The sequence below is a fragment of the Eptatretus burgeri genome, chromosome 16, assembly GCF_056783735.1.
Source record: "Eptatretus burgeri isolate ZD-2024b chromosome 16, Ebu_testis_v1, whole genome shotgun sequence".
In the NCBI taxonomy this organism is placed as follows: domain Eukaryota; kingdom Metazoa; phylum Chordata; class Myxini; order Myxiniformes; family Myxinidae; genus Eptatretus; species Eptatretus burgeri.
Window position 1 is genome coordinate 67,370,511 of NC_140976.1, and position 14,427 is coordinate 67,384,937.

The 14,427-nt window shown below is 43.0% G+C and overlaps 1 long non-coding RNA gene across 1 annotated transcript; it reads left to right on the top strand.

Moving 5' to 3' along the window:
* Positions 1-8,004: 8,004 nt before the first annotated feature.
* LOC147011256 (uncharacterized) lies at positions 8,005-13,742 on the top strand. The gene is made up of 3 exons (XR_015052091.1): positions 8,005-8,405; positions 12,581-12,964; positions 13,566-13,742. It is a non-coding gene; the product is annotated as an uncharacterized LOC147011256 (long non-coding RNA).
* Positions 13,743-14,427: the final 685 nt, after the last annotated feature.

Below are 14,427 nucleotides of genomic sequence, written 5' to 3' on the forward strand. Positions count from 1 at the left end.
GTGCCAATCGGGCGAGCCAAGGTAATAGAGCTCTTGGTGCCACCACACGACCATCAGATGTTCTCCATAATTTGGATTCATTTTCGAATTCACATCCAGCCAGTATCCACAAATCTCGTTCTTTAGCACTGACAGCTGTCTGCAAAGTGTTTATATCGTCAATGGTCGGCGTTGCCTCTTGTCTCAATACACATTGTGATATTAAAAGAGCTCTGGTGTGGGCAGCAGATTTTGCAGCTGCATCTGCCCTGGCATTTCCCCGTGAGACGTCATCAGATCTCCCAGTGTGGGCGTCACATTTTAACACTGCAATTTGGTGAGGCAGAAGTATTGCTTCCAGCAGATTCGCAATCCATGCTCCATTCCTCACCTGCACACCTGATGATGTTATAAATCCCCTTTCGCGCGAGAGTGCTCCGAATTCGTGTACAGCACCAAAGGCATAGCCGGAGTCAGTGTAGATTGTCACTATTTGGCCTTTGGCTAAATGGCATGCACGAGTGAGGGCGAACAGTTCTGCCTGCTGTGCGGAGCAGCTCTCAGCCAATCTCCCGCTTTCGATTACTTCGTGATCAGAGCAAACGGCGTAGCCTGTTAATAAATATCCATCAGGTGCACGCGATGATGAGCCGTCGACATATAGAACCAATTCAGAATTTTGGATTGGTGTGCCTCTCAAGTCAGGGCGGGGTAGACACGTGTGGGCGATTATCTCTTCACAATTGTGAGGATCACCATCTTGTACTCCTGGCAACAAACTAGCAGGATTCAGCGGTGCGTATCTCCTAATCGTAATGTTCGTGGGTGCTGTGAGTGAGAGTTCGTATGTCGTTGCTCTTGAAGCCGACAAATGCTGTGTTTTCGTTTTTAACAGTACAGCTGTGACTGCGTGCGGTACCAGGAGAACCAAAGTGTTTCCCGCGACGAGCGCTTCTGTCGCCTGCACCGCGAGTGAAGCGGCTGCTACTGCCTTGAGACAAGGGGGGAATCCTTGCGCTACCGGATCCAATTTAGTACTGTAATATGCAACAGGCCGTAATTTATTTCCATGCTTCTGTGTCAGCACAGATTGTGCGAACCCCTGTCTCTCACATGCGTACAAATGGAAAGGTTTTTCATAGTTTGGTAAACCCAGAGCGGGAGCCGAAGAAAGAGCTTGCTTTAACGTTACAAAAGCCTTGTCTGCATTTTGTGTCCATGCAAGTGGGCTGGGTGCGTTTGCCGAACCAATGTCCACCAGGGGGCGCACTAAGGCCGCTTAATCTGGTATCCACTGTCTGCAATAGCCGGTCACTCCGAGGAAAGACCTCATCTGTTTAGCAGTAGTTGGCTTGGGCAGGTTTAATATTGCCGCTATACGTTCAGGGGAGATGCGTCTTGTATCTCCCTTCAGAATATGCTCCAAATATTTCACTTCTTCTTGGCAAAATTGCAATTTAGCTCTCGATGCTTTGTGTCCTTTCCCGGCTAAGGCCCTCAACAATGTCAATGTATCTCGTTCGCATGCGTCTTTTGATGCTGAACAGATCAGCAGGTCGTCAACATATTGAATCAGTGTGGATCCACAAGGGAAAACTACATCATCCAAGTCGTCTTTGAGGGCCCTCGAGAATAATGTTGGACTTTCACAATACCCCTGGGGCAATACAGTCCAAGTGTATTGCTTTCCCTGGTAGGTGAATGCAAACAGAAACTGTACTTCTTGGGCTATTGGTATACTAAAAAAAGCTGAACAAAGATCCACAACACTAAAATAGGTAGTGTTACTTGGGATGCTTGATAGAATGGTAGTTGGATTTGCAATTACAGGAAAAGCTGGAATTACCGCATCATTCACTGCCCTCAAATCCTGTACGAATCTCCACGTTGGCTTTCCAGGTTTTCTCACAGGTAAGATCGGTGTATTACATTGACTAACAGTGGGAATAATTATCCCTCGTTTCAATAGCGCTTCCACTACGGGAGCAATTCCTACCTCTGCTTCTGGAGACAAAGGGTATTGCGGTTTTCGAGGCAGTTTTTTTTTTGGATCTATAGTGATCTTGATTGGATTCATACTTTTAATTTGGCCGACATCGTTGGCATGTGTTGCCCACAGACAAGTCGGGACTTGTTCGAGTATTTCAGGTAATTTTCCTGACCCATTTAATTCTGAGAGATCGACCACCTCGAACACAGCTTTTGCTGATCCTTGATATTCTGTCCAACAGAATCCCTGTTCCCCGATCTTCCAAAGTCCATTTACTTGGCTCGATTCCATCAAAGTCGCTTGTGATGCTTTTTTCAAAGAGGTTACCATGTGACCAATGTCCGTTTCTTGGTAACCTTCTGCAATCGCTAAAGTAACATGTGGTGTAACACTGGACGGTTGGTTCCACAATTTTAATTGTTCCTGCGTCAGATGCACCTCCAGGCCAATCCCTTGCTTCCCAATCCAAATTGTTCCCAACACTAAGTCAAAGGTCTGGTGTAATTTCGAGAGTGTTTCACTCGCATAGATGTTATCTTTTCCTTTGATGTTGCAATCTGCAATGCAATGTAGTCGAGTCTGTAAGTACAGTCTGTCCATGCCGTGTTTACTCACCCAATCGAGCACCTCGGGTACGTTTCTCTCCAAATGTGATAAATATTCCTGCAAATGGTTAAATGCTTCACAATTAATCACAGTCCATTGATATACAAGATTTTCTGTATTTTCCTGTAATAAATTCATCATAGTTATGTGTGATTCGTGAGGTATTTCTAAATATACACCCTCAGGGGTACAATTAATTGAACAATTCAGCTTGCATAACAGATCTCTCCCCAACAGATTAATTGGTTGATTAACAGTTGCCATCAAAAATGCATGGTTTGCAGACAATGGTCTAATTTCCACCCGGAGCTGCTCTGTCAGTGGAATGGTACTAGCAACTCCCGACATTCCCACTACTTTTACTCGTTCTCGCGATAACGGGGCGTCTGGGAAATCACTCCTTCTGAGCGCAGATTTGGTCGCTCCTGTGTCGACTAAGAAAGGAATCTCTTGGCCTTCAATTTTCAAAGTCAATTTCGGTTCGTCACATGGTTTCAAAGTCAGGAAGGGTAACTCAGACGAAGTCGCTTCTTTTCTTTGTCATAAAACGAATGGGTTTTGGGTTTGAAATGAACCTTGAGATGGAGGAGGAAGAAATGAGGGTGGAGGAGGAGGGAACGAGGCTGGAGGAGGAGGAGGAGGGAATTCCGTTTGAGGTGCAGTGGGTTGAAATGAACCAGCTTGCTCAAACTGTGTTCCCCATCTTTCCTGTTGTCTATAATATGGATTTTCATTCACTGGAGGCATGGAGTGTCTGCGAGTTTCATCTCTGTATTGTGCCGCTGGTCTCTGTTCTACTGGTTCATACGAACTATAAGTTCGACTGTTTCTACGATTTCGGCATTCGTTAGCCCAGTGTCCTTGTTTTCCGCATGTATAACAGAAATCTCTGCGCTGGTCTCTGTATTTTGGTCTCTGACGGTAATAGGTTTGCCCTCGGTTTTGTGCATTATATCTCACATTCCTTTCCCCGGGGCATTCACCTTGACCTTGAACCAGGGATAGCATTAATGTTGATTCGTTTTCCTCGTCAGAACGATGTTTCAACAATGAATTACAATGCGTTACATATTCCATCAAGTCTTTCACTTCCTTTAATTCCCAACCAATACATACTCGCTTTATTTAATTTTGTAATTTGGCCGTCAAACCATTAAGGTATACATGAGCAAATAGTACCCCCTCTTCTTTCAGTCCAGAGTGACATTGGTATACACCCCGAAAACGCTCTAAGAACTCCAATGGGTCCTCGCCAGCGCGTTGCCTGCACATCTGTATTTTTGCCGATCTTAAGGCGGTCTTAAGTGTTAAGGCGGTCTTATTTTTGTCGGCGGTCTTATTTTCGGCGGATCTTAAGGCGGTCTTATTTTTGTCGGTCTTAAGTGTTACCACCTCTGTGACAGCGTCAATGAGGGTGTCAATATGTTCTTTGAGCTCCTCCCTGTCTCCAGGAGCTTCATCTGGCCATGCAGCGACCTGTTTCAATTGTCGGAGTAACCCCTCTGGTACCACTAATTTTAATAATATTTCCATGTCCATATATGTTGGCTGATGGCATGCCACCACCACGCGTAGTTCCGCCTGGAATTTTTTTTGGTTCTCTCGTATCTTCGGCATCTCATTTACAATGGCTCTTAATTCAGAGCCCCACGGACGATATATCGCTTGTACCTCCCTTGCACCCGGGTAATCTCGCAATGGAAATGCGCCTATGAGTGCATCATCTCCGTCCTTCGCGGTCTCTGACATTATTTTTTTTGATCGAGTTTGTATTTTACCCTTGTCAGCAAGAGGAACTTTATTTTTGCTTTGTGTTCTTGTTTCTTTCTTAATTACTCGCCTGGCTCCCCGTTGAGCCTCTCCTTGCCCTGTGGCATCATCTCCCTCTGTCTCTCCCGCTTCTTTCTCCTCGAGCGGTTGTGCTATCGGAACTGTGCACTCTGGCCATGTATCTGAGTCTTCTTCTTCATCCTCAAATCTGACAGCCACTGCTCGCTGTCTCTTGGTTTTATTTTCAAGTCTCACCGGCATTTGCTTCGTTAATTGGTCTAGCTGATCCTTCAGGTTTAACAACCGTGCCTTTTCGTCTCTGTCATGACATTCCTTCATCCAATTTATATAAACGCTCCAGTTCACCTGCTTCTGGACCTTTTTGTCACTATTTTTCACTTCCAGTACTTTTCTTAAATTGTCTAAACACTCGTGATCGAACGTTCCATTCTCAGGGAAGGGTAATCGACTATTTTTGGTCCAATTGCACCATTTCCCCATGTCTCTCACAGCTTCAGGCCCATACTTATCAAACATAATTCTTGCACATGTACCTCTCCGTGGTTTTTGAATACAATTTGCCTCGGTATACACAATTTCCTTCCTTTTACAGTTTCTATTTCCCATCTCTAAAATCACACAAATCACAACCGCTAAATTCACTCTAAAATCACAGAATAAAATAAATCGCACCCTCGGAGAACCCTCCCTGCTTACCTTCGCTCAAGCACTTGTCATTCCTCCAGGCACTGCCTGCGGCAGATTAAGCACCTCCGGTCACGAGCGCCGCACAACGCCGATTCGAATCCGAGTCACGGCACCAACTGAAGTGGATTTCTATCCTCGAACCCAGCGTCGTGATCGAAAGGATTCTTTAGATTGTTGAGGGATCTTGTCCTCCTCGAGGATTCAACGTCTAGCCGACTCAGTGTTGCATGTATCGGGATAAAATAAAACCACAGAAGTCCAGTAATAATCAATGTCCACAAGGAGTTCTTTCTTCTGTACCATTTATTTGCTGTCTCTCACATCTTCCTCCCCTCCCCATATATCCATTCCATTTTATAAGCAGAGAGGGCTTTTGATCGCAAGAACAGAATGCACAGCTTATCAGCCCGGTCACCTTGTACTTGCAGAAAACCCAAGCAATGTCCAAAGTGTCAAAGAAAGACAAGATTATAAGTAGGTGGTAGGCCTTAACAACTAAATAGTAGAACAGTAGAGGAAAAACACAAACTCTTTGACCTACTCAGACTGAGGCAAAGGTTTCTTGTCTAGAGAGTAATAATTTCCCCAACACCCTCAAACGTCATACTGCACATGCACATGCCAACTACCAGGGAAAGATATGATTACAAGCAGACCATAAACACACATATATATATATATATATATATATATATATATATATATATATATATATATATATATATATATATATATAGTGTCCCAAAAAAATGTACTCACATTTTGGCTCCTCATAACTCATTGAATTTTTAATTTATTTTCAGATCAAATTGACCCCAATAATGGCAGAAGTACAACTAGGTTTTGAAGAAAGAAAATTTATCATAAAGTGCTACTGGAAGCACGAAAACATCATGGAAGTGCAAAGACAATTTAGAAGACATTTTCACAAATATCCACCAACGCGACGCACCATTGCTCGCATCCGAGATACTCGCATTTGAAACAGATGCAAATGTGCATGACGTCCATAAGGAGCGTTCAGGAAGCCCACGATCATCAACCACCCCCACAAAGGAGCATCAGTTGCTGGAAACCCTCCACCGATCCCCACGGAAATCTGTACGACAAATGGCTCATGAGACAGGAATCCCAAAATCAAGCGCCCATCGCATTTTGAAGCGAATTAATTGGAAAAGTTACATTCCAACATTAATCCATTGGTCCGCGTTATCGGCTGTGTTTGGAACATGTTGGTCGTCAGTTTGAAAATTTGTAAACATGCATTTATACATTTAACCATTAATCTTGTTTCTAAGTCAATAAACAACGCATTTATTATCATTTAAAGAGTGAATACATTTTTTGGAACACCCTGTATATATATATATATATATATATATATATATATATATATATATATATATATATATATATATATATATATATATATATATACACATATATATCTTCTTCTTCTTTCAGCTGCTCCCGTTAGGGGTCGCCACAGCGGATCATCCGTATGATCCGCATAGTGATTTGGCACATGTTTTACGCCGGATGCCCTTCCTGACGCAACCCTGGTCGCCTCTTACGACACAGGGATATGGTACACCTATTTTAACCGGGGTATACTCCGGCCCAGTATACTGGTACTCATTTCGCCAACCTCGGAAGGATGACAGGCTGAGTCAACCCCCTGGTGTATTAATTCAGTGGCTCAACGGGGCTTGAACTCAGGACCTCTTGGATCCCAAGCCGCTGCCCTAACCACTGCGCCAACACCAGGCTATATATATACATATATATATATATATATATATATATATATATATATATATATATATATATATATATATATATATATATATATATATATATATATATATATATATACATACATATATATATATATATATGTACACGAGTGCGGGCCCGTAGCTGCGTGCCCGTAGGTGCGTGCCAGTATGTGCAGCTTCGTTCCTTCGCTCTCGTAAACGACGACTGGATTGGGGCATTGTTTCAATTAGATCGGACCAACCGAATCATAAATGGCCATAACTTGGGAAATATACTCAGGTCCCAAGCGTCAATTGTGACGTCATGTCAAACGAAGAAGAAGAAGAATTGTGACACCCCCTCTCTTCCCCCCCCCTCTCCCCTCTCTCACCCCTCGTCTCGCCCCTCCTCTCTCGCCGCCTCCTCTCTCCCCCTCTCTTGAATTGTGATTCCCCCTCTCTCTCACCCTCCCCTCTCTGGCCCCTCTCTTTCCCCCTCTCTCCCCCACTCTCACACCCCTCCCGTCCCACTCTCTCACTCCCGCCTCTCTCCCCCTCTCTTGAATGACGTGAGAGGTGACGTGACGCCCCCTCTCTATCACCCCCTCTCTCCCTCCCATCTCTCACCCCCCGTCTCACCCCCCCCGTCTCGCCCCCTCCTCTCCCCCCCTCTCGCCCTCCTCTCTGTAAATGTATTCACAAATGTCTGCCAAGCACAACAATCCATTCAAACCTTGGGGAAAACAGCTTTCAAACCTTGGGAAACAGCTGAAACGGATGACGAACGATATCAACCTACTCAGGTCCCCAGCGTCGACTGTGACGTCATACCAAACGAAGAAGAAGAATTGACGTCAATCGTGCAAAACAAAAAAAAAACATTAATTGTGACGTCATAGCACCATGTCCTGTCATTGGTTGACAGACGTTATTGGTCATTATTGGTTGACAGACAATATATAGGTCGTTATTGGTTGACAGACATTGGTCATTGTATCACGTTATTCTTTTTATTACTGCCAATTATTGTGCTATTATTATTATTATTAATATGCTGTTATCATTATTCTGAGATATCTTTGTGGAAAAATGGCATGATAAGGTGATAAGGAGGAACGACACTTCAGCTGCGATATATACACCTTTCCAACACTGAAAAAAAGCAATAAAATGGCCGTAACTTGTGAACCGCTCGTCCGATTAATATCAAACCTTGAAAAGGCACATCCGCGGGTCCCCGGCAATATTCCCGGCAAGTTTCAATCAGATCGGACCGGCGGTTGTTGAGAAACGGCGGTCGCAGACAGACAGACACACACACATACAGAGATTGCTGGAATTATAGATAGATATATGTATGTACACTAGACGACCCGTGAACCCGTTGGATTCCCGTTGTGACCATGGTTGATGAAAAAAAATCATTTCAAGAACGAAAAAAACAAGATAGCTCCAGCGAACTATACCACTGAGGTTGTTTGCATTGATCAAATACCCCCGAAGAGTACTTGACTGAATCGGGAATTGATTTTTTTCATAATTATTTTCGTTGCCCGATTTGAAGGAAACTTTATACTGCACACCGCAGGAGAATGGTGAGTGAAGTGGCCATAAAATTTTGGCGTTATCGCGTAGCATTTTGGTTATATTTTGGAAACATACAAGATGAGAGTTTTAGTTATACATGTATAGATTTTTTGCAAGATGGAGTTTAGTAACATATATATGTATATATATATATATATATATATATATATATATATATATATATATATATATATATATATATATATATATTGTGACATATCATCCTCAGGACACGGCAGTGAACGCACCATTAACGACAGGGTACCACAGCAGAAAATAATTAAAGACACTGATGTGCCCTTCGTGTTGTTTTAAGGGTGAAATCAGCATGACAGTCGACTGAAGGATAACTTTATAAGGAATATTTATTAATCCCTATTGTCTCCCTTAAGCCCATTCAGGTCAGTTATGTGAGCATGTGCCTTTGGACAGTGTCACTGTATTCACCTTCCGCTGTTACTCAATGGGCCACCCTATGGCCATCCCCAAGTAGTCTAGGACCTGGCTTAGACATGTATGCACTTAATTTAGGAGAGGATAACTCAACTGTTTTAGGCTAATATGACCCCAAGGAACAACGTGGGATGTGTGCCAAAATCTCTATCCGGGACGAACAGCCCGAAAATGACCACGCCCTTTTTAAAATCTATGTACCCCATTGTCTATCACTCTATGCACCCTATTATCACACTCAGCCTGCTTTTGATTTATTCATAGCACCAGTGCTACAAGATCCGGAGAGAGAGAGAGAGAGAGAGAGAGACAGAGAGAGACAGAGAGAGACAGAGAGAGACAGAGAGAGACAGAGAGAGAGACAGAGACAGAGACAGAGACAGAGACAGAGACAGAGACAGAGACAGAGACAGAGAGAGAGAGAGAGAGAGAGAGAGAGAGAGAGAGAGAGAGAGAGAGAGAGAGAGAGAGAGAGAGAGAGAGAGACTTATCCATCCAGTGTCACAGAGATGATATCTCATTATATTATAGATAATATCACACCATCCAATCAGCCTTTCAAGTCTACCTTAAGGAAAGGGCATCGCTGTCCCAGTCCTTTGATTACTGCAACACATACGTTTCCCACCTGTTCCCAATAATTGGGGATCTGACCAATTCTCTGCGCTCCGGAGACTGGATTCTCTACCTCAGTGCTATGGAGAGGGCAACTTCACTGTTCTTCTTTTTTGGGAGAACAAACTACTCTCGATGGACACCATTATTCCTACAGGACTGCTATCAACTGAAGGAGAAGTTCCCGCTCCTCTAAAACCCCTACAGGAATGGTGGATTTGTCATGAACACCACCAAGAAAGGTAGTGGAGTACCCTTTGACCAGGCGCTAGAGCAGTGCTACAATCGGCCTGCCAACGTGAGTGGGGGGATAATTGGGATCACCAGAAAGAAGGAAGCAGTAGCTCTGTGGGGAATTATCAAGCATAAAAAAGACCAGTACGTTGACCTCCTGAAGATGAAGGATGATGTCGAAGGAGAACTCACTTCACCACGACTTCAACCCAAGTACTGCAACTAAGATAGTTGGGATGGTGCAAGATATAGAGGAGTATCTCCTGAAGGTATGCAGACCAGGTAGCACTGAAGAATGTTCTCACTGGAGAAATTGTGACCAATGTAAATGCAGACAAGTTGTTGTGCTGTATCGAGGAGGGCAGCACTGCTTGTGCTAATTTTATCGATGATCGACTCAGAAATAGGTCGATATCGATACACTCAACTATTAGCAGAATCAAGTTTACGTCCCCTAATACCACGTTGAAATTGGCTCCCAAAGCAGACATCAAAGATGAGACAATCAAAGCTCTCATGTTTATTGAGTATGGGAGTCACCAGGGGTTCACCGTTGAGGAGCTACTCAAGCATGAGATCACCAACTCTGCATTCTTCTTGGTTGACGAAGATGGTTAATTGAGGAAGAGTACCAAATCACAACTTGGGACTGAGCTGCTGAAGTTGTGCCCACTAATAGATAAAAATAGGGCCAGAAACCTCCCCACAAACCCACGCCATCATTACCGACCTCATGACCTTGGTGAGAAAGGTCCCCTTAAAGAAGCTTGAACTGCCCGTCAAGACATTCAATGACTTTGCTATTGCTTTGACATCTATGGTCACCGAAGCTGGGTACAACTGTGATGAGATCCATATCGTTTTTGATGCTTACAGAGAGGACAGAATCAAGAATGGAGAGAGGGGGAGAAGAAGAAAGTCAAAAGAAATGGTTGTCCTTGATGTGATATCACCAAACTAAAATGTTCCAGTGGTATTAGAGAACTGTTGGTCATCTTCCATCAGCAAAACTGCTTCCCAGGCATTCTATGTTGAGTGGCTCACCACCAATTACCACGGAACCAAACCTCTATACCTCGGTATATCACCACAGGCATGGATGGTGTCAGCTGGGTGTGCTTCTCCATTCCCTCGGCTCAACTGCACACACGAGGAAGCTGATGACAGGATGATTTTTCATGTGCAGGACATTCTAAGTGACCGGTCAGGACCTACATCCATGACGCTGTCATCAAGTGACACAGATGTATTTGTGTGCCTGTTATACCACATCACAGTCAATTGGAGAGATCTTGGTCTCCAAGAGCTTTGGCTCGTCCGCAACTCAGGAGTGAAAAGATCAATATTACAACTCCACGATATCTGCATAGCACTAGGAGACGAGCTCACAAAGTATCTCCCAGCACTCCATGCGCTGACTGGGTGCGATACAACCAACAAGATATCAACTAAACTTGCAGCCCTGAATGCTGTCCGCAAACCAGGAAATGCCTCTCTGATCCTGAATTTTGACTGTCCCCAGCTAGCAAAAAGTGCAATACAGATGACAGAGACATTCTTGGTCAAGTGTCTGAAACCATCAACAGACCTGGAGACATTTGACGACCTGCATCTCACTGCATTTGATAGCAATGCCCTCAAGATTGACTTTGAGAGAACCACTTGCACCTCAACTAATGCAAGGAAACATATCCATAGAGTCTATTACCAACAGCAGCTGTGGGTCCAAGCCCCATTTAGAGATGCCACCCTGATTATGAATGCAGAGTCTTATGGGTTTGTAAGAAGGGGCAGTTTATTAGTCCCTGAGATTGTGATCTCCAAACCCAAAGGCCTGCCAAATCCCTGCACATGTGGCAAGTGTGCTCGCAAAAATGGGTGTTCCTGCAGGGTAGCTGGGATCAAGTGTTGCAAGTACTGCAAATGCAAGGGAGGTGATTGTTGTAAAAACCCTATCACTGAATGAACACTGCTCATCATCCTCATACCTGGACTCTGTTGTGTTACTCTTCATGTTCCTGACTCTGGTTTACGTGACACATAAACAGTATTAATGTGGTTTTAAAAGTTGTATTGTTGTTGGTTGGACAATTTCCCTGCTGATCTTTGAAACATTTAAGCTCTCGAGATACTGCTGTCTACTAAAGTACTAAGTTTTGTTTTTTATTTTTCATTTTAAGTTAATATTCCATTGATAATAGTATGTAAATGATTGAAAATACAATTTCTTTATATTAATCAAATGCTCACTTTCTTTCTTTTTAAAAAATCCCTTTTATTGTTCAAATTCCAAATTGTCAGTTCAACTCTAGTAGATGACACAAATCTTATAACTTTGCTCTAAGTCCGGAAAGTTTTAGTTCATAAATATATGGCAATTCCAGTATGTATGGTAAATAAAAGGGTTTTTAGCCATTTTCTCATAAAAAATATCAAATTAGAAATTTTACACTCTTCTATGACCCCCCTAAATAAATAAATCAACAAACATGGCCATTCTGAACATTTTGAGCACGTCAGAAAATCTGTAGCTCCAACGGTTTAGAATATACAGCTATGTCAGAAGTAGCACTTTCGATGAAAAAGGGTGTGGTCATTTTAAAAAGGACGTGGTCATTTTCGGGCTGTTCGTCCCAGATAGAGATTTTGGCACACATCCCAAGTTGTTCCTTGGGGTCATATTAGCCTAAAACAGTTGAGTTATCCTCTCCTAAATTAAGTGCATACATGTCTAAGCCAGGTCCTCTACTAAAGGCAGAAGCCTGGCCCATCCCCATCTCCTTGAGGTACCGATCAATCTGCTGCAACCATGAGGCATGTGGTCAGCTTGTTAGCTTCCTCTGCTCATGAGTCTCCCTAACTGAGAGTATCTGGTTTGCAGGATCAACATCAGGAAAATGAGACACACCACCATCCAGTTGCAGCTGATGCTCAGACTATACAGGCAACAAATCTCATCTGAGTCTCTCAGCAACCACCCGTTGGACCCAAAATCTGATCGGCGATAGTCAAGAATTCTCTGAAGACACCTGGTACCGAAGAAGTTAAATCTCTGTCTCAAATCCTTGGACAGAATCCAAATTCCACATCCGCAGAGCAAGACTGGAAGTACCAAGGACTTAAAGACTCGGACTTTTGTTCTCCTGCATAGGTACTGACAGTGCAACACCCCATGATCCAATGAATCCATGACTTCCCATGCCCGACCCAGACATCTATTGACCTCTGGCTCACAACATAAAGAGACATGAATATCAGTGTCAAGGTATTTGAATCTCTCTGTAACCTCACGTCCTCACCACACACAGGTTCAGATAAGATAGCAGCATCCAATACATCATTGAAAGCTGGATCTTAGTTTTGATCCAGGAAACACATAATCCCAACTCCTCATTCAATGCCTGCTGTTTAATTCACTTGAAAGGTAACGTGAGACGAGATGTGAGGACCCTGCCAGAATTAACCATTGCAGATGGCTTCTGTGGTTTGGCAGTGTGCCCAAGAGCCCCCCAAATCTGGAACAATATGTTGACTGTAACCCATAATTCCGTTTGCACTAAATTGACTGTTTGATCAAAACGTTCGCTTGGATGGTAGAGAACATGAATAGATGATTTTATGGCATGCAAGAGGCTGCAGGTTCTAAATTTTACACATCATCCAACCCAAATGCTATAGCATTACTTGTTATTGTGATGTGGACTTTACACCGCGCCAGTGCGATTTTATGAGTTGTTCACCCCATCAGTGGCAACTGTGACATACAATCTCAATTTTAAAAATGCATTTCATCATTGATTCACTGACCAACATTAGATTTTTTTTAAAGTCTGTTTTAGATAAAACTCGATATTTTCTTTCTTCAGGCTACAATATCCACAGAAAAGACAAAATATTCAGGAGCTACACTGTGAATGTGAAAAGGGTGACTTCTTAAGACAGAGGAGCAAAACGAAGTACAATTAAGAATAAATCCAGAGAATAAGGTAAGAAGAAGAGCAAGTTTGTCTGTGACGAATAAAAATGCATTTGGAACAAAAAAACAGAAAGAAGCTCGGCAGAGATTTGTTAGTCAACAAATGGATGATGATAGGACATGGAGGCACACACCGAATTATCTCCAGCATTAGAGAAGGTGGCATTGAGCTCTGCCCAGGTAGCTAGGTGTCCACTAATAATAAACATAAGCTTCATATATTTGATGAAGTGGATTGTGTCAATGTATTTTTCAAGCAGTTAATTAAATCCAATAAATCAAGAATCGGTGATTAGAATGAGCTCTTTACAGCTATAGGAATGTTAAATGTAAACACGCCAAAGGTTATAAAATAAAAGGTGAGAGAGGTGAGGTACTGATTGATGTATGTGTTGGTGTTGCCTCGCAACCAGTTCCAGTGTCAGCTCCATTGTCTTGGGTCACATGACCAGCAGTGTGCAGACTAAAGCTGCACCGGCCAACTTACAGTTACAGGTAGTATTTTCATTCACGGAAATTTTGTGACTGTTTTTTCCCCTGGGATATTGGCTTTGAGTTGCATCAGTCTGCCAAATTTCAAGCAGCCTATGCTACCATGACCATACTCTCACTGATTGTCTGCAGAGAGCTCACATTAATCAGTTAAACTCATTTAAATTCACTGCCTCAGCTATCGCAGAAGTTAAAAATATATAACTCTTATACATTATGAAAATAATGACTTATCAACTTCAAGTTGACTTTATAATATC